The sequence below is a fragment of the Lactuca sativa genome, chromosome 3 (assembly GCF_002870075.4).
Source record: "Lactuca sativa cultivar Salinas chromosome 3, Lsat_Salinas_v11, whole genome shotgun sequence".
Classification (NCBI taxonomy): Eukaryota; Viridiplantae; Streptophyta; class Magnoliopsida; order Asterales; family Asteraceae; genus Lactuca; species Lactuca sativa.
Window position 1 is genome coordinate 92,590,048 of NC_056625.2, and position 9,912 is coordinate 92,599,959.

Below are 9,912 nucleotides of genomic sequence, written 5' to 3' on the forward strand. Positions count from 1 at the left end.
CGTGGTGAGCAAGATCCTTAGGGTTTCCACACGTTTTGGGCAGCCTCCTTCTCTTCTCCTCTTCATCCTCTTGCTCTTGGTGTTTGTGAACCATTAGAGGAGTGACATTTGTGACTCTAAGCTTTCTAAAGTCATTACAAGAAGGATTTGAGATTGTTATTGCTACATAACAATCAAGGTATGATCTAAACCCTAATTCATATATTATATTGTTTATCATATGCTAGATCTAGGGTTTAAAGTCTTGGATTGTAACAGCCCGGAATTTCAGGTATTTCTTTAAATTATTTTTGGGGCACATTTAGGAGGGGACTCGGCGAGTTGGTGCACGACTCGCCGAGTAGGGCCATGGTCTTGGTCGCAGATACGCGACTGGACTCGACGAGTCCAATAAGGGACTCGGCGAGTCGACGCTGTTCAGCTGAACCCTAGCCGTTTCGATTCTGAATCGTATATAATGATCTTATGGCCGTCATGTCGCGTCTTTTGGCCGATTGAAGATACCTTGGGAGTTTGTGGGCATCTGGAGCAAGAGTGAGGGCTAGAGGAAGGTTGAAGAGATTGTTAGACAAGGAGAGGCAAGGTGGTGATCAAAGGAAGTCCAAGGAGTCGAGTACTAGAGGTTGGGGACACAGGGAACACGTTTCCAGGTAATCGTCGGATCATAATCTGTAGCTTTTACGTTGTATGCGAATTTAGGGTTTAGGAAACCCATTTAAGGAATTGTTAGATTATAGTGTTGCTACAAGTGTTTAAAAACCCCTGTAATAGTATATGTGAAAGTCCAGGAAGCCCCATATCTATATACTTCGAAATCATGCGAAATACAGGAGGCAGCGGATTGACTGCATGGCGAGGACTCGCCGAGTTGTTCTTCAGACTCGGCGAGTAGCTTGAAGATTCACTAGGACTCGCCGAGTTGTTCTTCAGACTCGGCGAGTAGCTTGAAGATCTACTAGAACTCGTCGAGTCGTCCTTTAGACTCGGCGAGTGGAGTCGGGGTGTCTATACTCGCCGAGTTGCCCTTTTCACTCGACGAGTCTGGTCAAGATTGACCGTTGACCTGTATGTAACTTAGTAGGGTCAATTGTCTTGTTTGATAAGATCATTAATAAAGGTATGTGGTATTATAGGGAACCTGCGGATTAGCGGATCGAGTGCGAGTAGCTCAAAGGGTTTATAGCTTGCTTACTACGAGGTGAGTCTTCTCACTATACTTTACCCGGAAGGGTTTGACTGTGAGACCGGAAGGTCGTATGTGTTATATTTATGCTATGTCTAGAGAGATAGATGCTTTATATGTGATGTGTGCTTATATGTGATGTATGCTTATACGGGCCGGAAGGTGAGACTTTATGTGATAGAAAGAGCGGTATGACGTATGACTTATGTGTTATGTGCGTTATGTTACATGTGTTATGTTTTATACTATTATGGGCCGGAAGGCAAAATACTATGGGCCGGAAGGCAATTTAATACGGGCCGGAAGGCGATATGTTATGGGCCGGAAGGCGATTATGTTACGGGACGGAAGGCAATGTTATGTGGACCGAAAGGTCCGGGCCGGAAGGCGTATGTGGGTAAGTCGTATACTGGGGAACTCACTAAGCATTTATGCTTACTAGATGTGTTTATGTTTTTCAGGTACTAGTGATGACCGTGGAAAGGCGCCGGCGTGACACGTACACACTGCCATTGTTGAAGATCTTGGAGATTTATTATTTATACTTTTGCAATAAACTTGGAATAAACTCTTTTGTCGAATAATGAGGTTTTGTTTTAAATGAAAATTTTATTTGAAAATTTGAGCTGTTACAATTGGTATCAGAGCCTTGGTTTGAGGGATTCGGGTGTACTTTTGGGTGCAACTGAACTCAGACCGGGGATTTGAGGAAAAACCTTTTTAAATAATAAGGACACAACATTTTATAAACGGTAAGGTGGTAAAACAAGGATGGAACAGTGTGTACGAGCAGCCAGCGTCCGAACGGTAAAGATCCCCAGAATACCTTACGATGTTATGTGATGCACTGAATTATGAATTGTTATGCATGCTAGAAGACTAGGTATACATGATAGGACCAGAATCGCCTGTTTGTGATGCCTTAGTCTAGAGAGATTGCTTATATGAGATATTTTGTAGCATGCAAGTAGGTAGTGCATACTAGAGGTAGAGTACTCATTATTCGGGATTTGGGGAGGAAGATTTGGGACGAATACTGATACGGTGTGGTCGGTAGTATTGGGCCCGTACTACCGAAGGCACCGGATCAGTAGAAGACTCAAGTAAGAATCCCTGGAAATCGGAGACTGGGTAGGGCGCGTATCGAGTACAATTGTACTTGGTGGAGTCTCTGATGATTTTATGTTGTATTTCAGAGACATCATGGTTATCACACGCAATGGGGCGAGTTCGAGCGGTGCGAGTGACGGGGAGATTCGTCAGATTATTCAGGAAGAGGTAGCTGCGGCGGTCCGGGCTGAGATCCCGGAGATGTTTGGGTCTATTAAGACCACGCTGATGGAGGAGTTTGAGGAGCGGTACGCCGCACTTACTGAAGCTGCAGTTGCTGCCGCTACCGCAGCTGTGGCTGCTGCCAGGCCGCAAGGGGGTGATTCATTACTATTCAGAGAATTCAGCAACACGAAACCCCCTGAATTTGATGGGACGCAGGATCCGATTGCAGCTATGAGGTGGATCGCCGACATCGAGGGGTGCTTCTATACTTGCGCATGCCCGGAGCACTTGAGGGTACGGTTCGCCTTGAACCAGCTCCGTCTGGGAGCGAAGGATTGGTGGAAGTTCGTGACGGCAAACTTCGCTCAGGCAGAGATTTCGGCGGTGACATGGGAGAGGTTTACGGAGATGTTCAGGGACGAGTACGTTCCCCCGGTAGAGAGGGAGCGATTGATTCAGGAGTTCTTGACCCTTAAGCAGGGTACTGATTCCGTGGCAGTGATCACACGGAAGTTTCATGAGAGGGCAATGTTCTGCCCCGAGCTGGTATCTACGGAGCAGTCGCGGATGAGCCGCTATTTGGGTGTTTTGAAGAGGGAGATCCGGGAGTTTGTGTCAAACTCCACCTATCGTACTTTCACTGAGCTTCAGGCGAACGCCAGGAAGCGCGAGATCGAGTTGGAGACTCAAGCGAGGGAGGAGGCTGAGTCTCGGCAGGTGGATCGACGGCCGGCCCAGTCTCAGCCGGCAGCCAAGCGGACTAAGTTCGCTGATTCGAGGATGGGAGGTTCGAAGGGTCGCACTTGCGCGAAGTGCGGCAAGAGTCACGAGGGGGCGTGTCGAGCTGGTGGTTGCTACAAGTGTGGCAAGGAGGGACATATTGCCAGGGATTGCCCTAAGGGGTTTATGGTTTGCTTTCACTGCAACCAGACAGGCCATCGGAAGGCCGAGTGTCCGCAACTTCGTCAGGGAGCTACACCTACTACCCGGACTACTGAGACCCGACCGGCGAAGGTCGAGGCCTCGAGGGCTCGCGGGAGAGCCTTTCAGCTGACTGCGGAGGAGGTCCGCGCTGCGCCCGATATTGTGGCAGGTATGTTATCATTCGCGTATTTAATTAAAGGTCGAAATGTTATGCTTATGTTAATGAATGTGTAGGTACTTTCCTTGTGAACTCTATGCCTGCTCTAGTGTTATTTGATTCGGGTGCGAGTAGATCGTTTGTATCGTTAGCTTTTAGTCAGCACATCGGCATTAGTCGTGAGCCGTTAAGTCGACCTTTGAGCGTTTCTATTGCGGCTGAGAGGGTGATTTGTGCTACGGAGGTTCTTCGGGGATGTGTGCTAGAGATCTTCGGGGTCGCGTTTCCGATTGACCTCATTCCTATTGCGATGGGGGATGTCTGTGTCATTGTAGGCATGGACTGGTTGAGCCGATTCAGCGCTGTTATCGACTGCGAGCGTCAGCTGGTGACTATACGAGACCCTAGTGGGGGAGTTCTTACGGTATACGGCGAGGGTACCCGTTCGGGATCAGCTTTTTGTTCGGCCGCTAGGGCGAGGCAATGCCTACAGCGGGGATGTAATGGTTTTGTGGCGTATGTGATGGATACGCGGGAGAGTTCCGAGAGACCGAAGACATTGAAGGAGGTTCCAGTGGTGCGCGAGTTTCCAGATGTTTTTCCCGAGGATTTGCCAGGAATACCTCCTGCGAGGCAAGTGGAGTTTGGTATCGATCTAGTTCCAGGGGCTGCGCCTATTGCGAAGGTGCCTTATCGTCTTGCACCTCCAGAGATGCAAGAATTGTCCTCGCAACTTCAAGAGTTGTTGGGGAAGGGATTTATTCGGCCGAGTAGCTCGCCGTGGGGAGCACCGATTCTGTTCGTCAAGAAGAAGGATGGTTCACACCGGATGTGTATCGATTACCGGGAGCTGAACAAGGTGACAGTCAAGAACCGCTATCCGTTACCGAGGATCGATGATCTATTCGATCAGTTGCAAGGGGCATCTTGGTTTTCCAAGATTGATTTGAGATCAGGGTACCATCAGGTAAGAGTGCGGGATGAGGACGTCCAGAAGACAGCCTTTAGGACGCGGTATGGGCATTACGAGTTCGTGGTGATGCCTTTTGGGCTCACCAATGCCCCAGCAGTGTTTATGGATCTCATGAACAGGGTATGCAGGCCGATGCTGGATCGGTCTGTGATTGTATTCATCGACGACATTCTGGTGTATTCGCGGTCTAGGGAGCAGCATGAGGGACATTTGAGGGAGGTCCTTGAGGTACTGAGGTCGGAGAAGCTATATGCAAAATTCTCCAAATGTGACTTCTGGTTGCGGGAAGTTCAATTTCTGGGGCACGTTGTTAATCATGCAGGGATATTGGTCGATCCGGCCAAGGTGGAAGCGGTGATGAGTTGGGAGGCACCGAAGTCACCTTCGGAGATCAGGAGTTTCCTTGGGTTGGCGGGGTACTATCGAAGGTTCATTAGGGACTTCTCCAAGATCGCGGTGCCACTTACCAAATTGACCCGAAAGGGTGTTACATTCTCATGGGGACCCGAGCAGCAGACTTCCTTCGAGACACTTCGTCAGAGACTGTGCGAAGCACCAGTATTAGCTCTCCCGGAGGGGATGGAGGACTTTGTCGTATATTGCGACGCATCGATTTCAGGACTGGGTGCAGTGTTGATGCAGAGGGGCCATGTGATAGCCTATGCATCGAGGCAGCTGAAGCCTCACGAAGCGAGATATCCCACGCATGACTTAGAGTTGGGGGCAGTAGTGTTCGCCCTCAAAATTTGGCGTCACTACCTGTACGGGGTTCGTTGTACCATATACACGGACCATAAGAGTTTGAAGTATTTGATGGATCAACCCAACCTAAACATGCGTCAGAGGAGATGGTTAGACGTGGTTAAGGATTATGACTGTGAGATCCTATACCACCCAGGCAAGGCTAATGTGGTAGCTGATGCATTGAGTCGTAGGGCGGAGAGTACTCCATTGCGGGACGTGTGTTTGAGATTGACGGTGATGACTCCGGTATTAGATGCTATTCGTGGGGCACAGACCGAGGTCGTGAAGTCTGGGATGCAGAAACAGGAGCGGGTCGTCGGGTTGATTTCAGAGTTCGTTACGGATGGGCGGGGACTTCTGACATTTCGGGGTCGGATCTGGGTACCATTCATGGGCGGTACGCGTGTTACTTTGATGGAGGAGGCACACAGATCGAAATTCTCGATCCATCCCGGTGCTACGAAAATGTATTTGGATTTGAAAAAGGAGTACTGGTGGCCTTGCATGAAGAGAGACGTTGCCTGGTTCGTTGAGAGGTGTTTGACCTGCCGTAGGGTTAAGGCCGAGCACCAGAGACCGCACGGTAAGTTGCAACCCTTGGAGGTTCCTGAGTGGAAGTGGGATCAGATCACGATGGATTTCATCACCAAATTGCCGAAAACTGCCAGGGGAGTCGATGCAATTTGGGTGATTGTGGATAGGCTAACAAAGAGTGCACACTTCCTTGCCATTAGCGAAAGTTCATCAGCAGAGAAGTTGGCAGAGTTATACGTGAGAGAGATAGTATCTCGGCATGGAGTGCCGACCTCGATTGTTTCGGACCACGATGTACGTTTCACTTCCAGGTTCTGGAAGAAATTCCATGAGGAGTTGGGTACTAAACTGCATTTTAGTACCGCATACCATCCCCAGACCGACGGTCAGAGCGAGAGGACGATCCAGACATTGGAAGATATGCTTAGAGCGTGTGTGTTAGACTTCGGGGGTAGCTGGGATGCGCATCTGCCGCTGGCTGAGTTTTCCTACAACAACAGCCATCATTCGAGCATTGGTATGCCACCATTTGAGTTGTTGTATGGCAGGAGGTGTCGGACTCCCATTTGCTGGGGAGAAGTGGGACAGAGAGTGATGGGCAGTACAGAGATCGTACTTCAAACGACCGAACAGATCCAACGAGTGAGGCAGAGGTTATTGACCGCCCAGAGCCGACAGAAGAGTTATGCGGACAGACGCCGGTCCGAGCTCGAATTCCAGGTCGGCGACTTCGTTCTCCTAAAGGTTTCTCCTTGGAAAGGGGTGATCCGGTTCAGGAAGAGGGGCAAATTGGGGCCCCGGTTCATAGGTCCATTTCGGGTAATTGCAAGGGTAGGTCGGGTAGCTTATCGATTGGAGTTGCCAGCGGAGCTGAGTCAGATTCACAATACCTTCCACGTATCACAGCTGAGGAAGTGTATAGCCGATGAGGCAGCAGTGGTTCCGTTAGAAGATATTCAGGTAGATGCGAGTCTGAATTACGCCGAGAGACCAGTAGCTATCAGGGATCGGAAGATCAAGGTTCTACGGAACAAGGAGATACCTCTAGTGTTGGTTCAGTGGCAACATCGGAAGGGATCGGAGATGACGTGGGAGCCGGAAAGAGAAATGCGGGAGCAACATCCGGAGTTATTCGCAGAATGAGACTTCGAGGGCGAAGTCTAGTTCTAGTGGGGGAGAGTTGTAACAGCCCGGAATTTCAGGTATTTCTTTAAATTATTTTTGGGGCACATTTAGGAGGGGACTCGGCGAGTTGGTGCACGACTCGCCGAGTAGGGCCATGGTCTTGGTCGCAGATACGCGACTGGACTCGACGAGTCCAATAAGGGACTCGGCGAGTCGACGCTGTTCAGCTGAACCCTAGCCGTTTCGATTCTGAATCGTATATAATGATCTTATGGCCGTCATGTCGCGTCTTTTGGCCGATTGAAGATACCTTGGGAGTTTGTGGGCATCTGGAGCAAGAGTGAGGGCTAGAGGAAGGTTGAAGAGATTGTTAGACAAGGAGAGGCAAGGTGGTGATCAAAGGAAGTCCAAGGAGTCGAGTACTGGAGGTTGGGGACACAGGGAACACGTTTCCAGGTAATCGTCGGATCATAATCTGTAGCTTTTACGTTGTATGCGAATGTAGGGTTTAGGAAACCCATTTAAGGAATTGTTAGATTATAGTATTGCTACAAGTGTTTAAAAACCCCTGTAATAGTATATGTGAAAGTCCAGGAAGCCCCATATCTATATACTTCGAAATCATGCGAAATACAGGAGGCAGTGGATTGACTGCATGGCGAGGACTCGCCGAGTTGTTCTTCAGACTCGGCGAGTAGCTTGAAGATTCACTAGGACTCGCCGAGTTGTTCTTCAGACTCGGCGAGTAGCTTGAAGATCTACTAGAACTCGTCGAGTCGTCCTTTAGACTCGGCGAGTGGAGTCGGGGTGTCTATACTCGCCGAGTTGCCCTTTTCACTCGACGAGTCTGGTCAAGATTGACCGTTGACCTGTATGTAACTTAGTAGGGTCAATTGTCTTGTTTGATAAGATCATTAATAAAGGTATGTGGTATTATAGGGAACCTGCGGATTAGCGGATCGAGTGCGAGTAGCTCAAAGGGTTTATAGCTTGCTTACTACGAGGTGAGTCTTCTCACTATACTTTACCCGGAAGGGTTTGACTGTAAGACCGGAAGGTCGTATGTGTTATATTTATGCTATGTCTAGAGAGATAGATGCTTTATATGTGATGTGTGCTTATATGTGATGTATGCTTATACGGGCCGGAAGGCGAGACTTTATGTGATAGAAAGAGCGGTATGACGTATGACTTATGTGTTATGTGCGTTATGTTACATGTGTTATGTTTTATACTATTATGGGCCGGAAGGCAAAATACTATGGGCCGGAAGGCAATTTAATACGGGCCGGAAGGCGATATGTTATGGGCCGGAAGGCGATTATGTTACGGGCCGGAAGGCAATGTTATGTGGACCGAAAGGTCCGGGCCGGAAGGCGTATGTGGGTAAGTCGTATACTGGGGAACTCACTAAGCATTTATGCTTACTAGATGTGTTTATGTTTTTCAGGTACTAGTGATGACCGTGGAAAGGCGCCGGCGTGACACGTACACACTGCCATTGTTGAAGATCTTGGAGATTTATTATTTATACTTTTGCAATAAACTTGGAATAAACTCTTTTGTCGAATAATGAGGTTTTGTTTTAAATGAAAATTTTATTTGAAAATTTGAGCTGTTACATGGATGAATTGCATGTACAATAGAGAAACCTAGATCCAAGCATTAGGGTTTGTATGAGCACATAGGAAGTTCTTATGGCCAAAACCCATCAGTGGTATCAGAGCCTTGATTGGTTTCTATTGTATTGATGCCTAGCATGTTCATTTTTGTTGCAAAATCGAAATTTTGGCTTTCTGACTGATGAACTCGGCGAGTCCATAAAGGAACTCGGCGAGTTCGAGCGTCAAAAGGAGGCAATTTCGGGATTTCTTGCTGTTTTTCTCAAAGATACTTACCTGAACTGTTATGGGTCATTAAAATTCGAATTTTAATCATATTTTGAGTGTATCCTTGATTAAACAAAAGATAATTACCAATTGATTAGATAATAACTTCCTTATTTGATTAAAGTTTGATTATTTGTATTAATTGGGTAACGTATCTTGCAAGAAATTGATTTTAGATCAAATTAGATAATAATTAGATTAATTGTTTAATTTAAGTTATTTGCTATTTGATCATTGTGTTTTGAAAAGTTTCAAAACTTGCCCTCAAGGTTTGGAATTTAAATTTGATTAAAAGGTTTGATTTTGAAATATTTAAATTCTAAACCCTAATGTTTTGAAATGTTTCAAAACTTGCCCTCAAGTTTTGGAATTTAAAAGTTGATTAAAAGCTTAATGTAGGAATGTTAAATTCTAAAACCCTAGTATTTTTTTAAAAATATCAAATCACACCCTTATGGTTTTATTAATTAATTAAAGTGTGTAATTAAAAGAGGTTTAATAAATCCATAGAAGTTTTGGTTTACATTTAATTAAAGGTATAATTTTTTAAATTAGACCAACTAGTATTTTAAAAGTGTAAATACACCATATACTATATATAACATTAAAAGTCTAACGTTATATATATGAGTAAAAGTCAGTCTTACCGTTAGTAGGCCTCATTCACGAAGCTGGTCTATAAGAGGTGTTTAAGGAAATTGCCTATAAAATGTCGATTGAATGGGTATCCACTCTTACCCACCGCACTCTTGACTAGTGGAGGGTCGTTAGCCGAACGGGTAGGATAGGACGAAACCTTCCATTATAAGTATAATGAAGTACAAAAGTAACTAAATGTTTTTACAAATTCCCAATCTTAGTTCCTTTAGGCAAAAGTGAATTGATGCAATTCCATGAAATTACACTTTGTACCCTTGCGAAGACGTTAGTGGAGCGTGTGTGGTTAACCGACACACTAAATGGTTCTAAGCAAAGGTAGCAAAGGGTGACTCAATGTTTGTCATAGTTCGGTGGAGCGTGTGTGGTTAACCGACACATCGAATAGGTGACTGTAACATGTGGGGGCACCATGTAAATTTGCATGATTATTCACACCCGCTTTGTGATC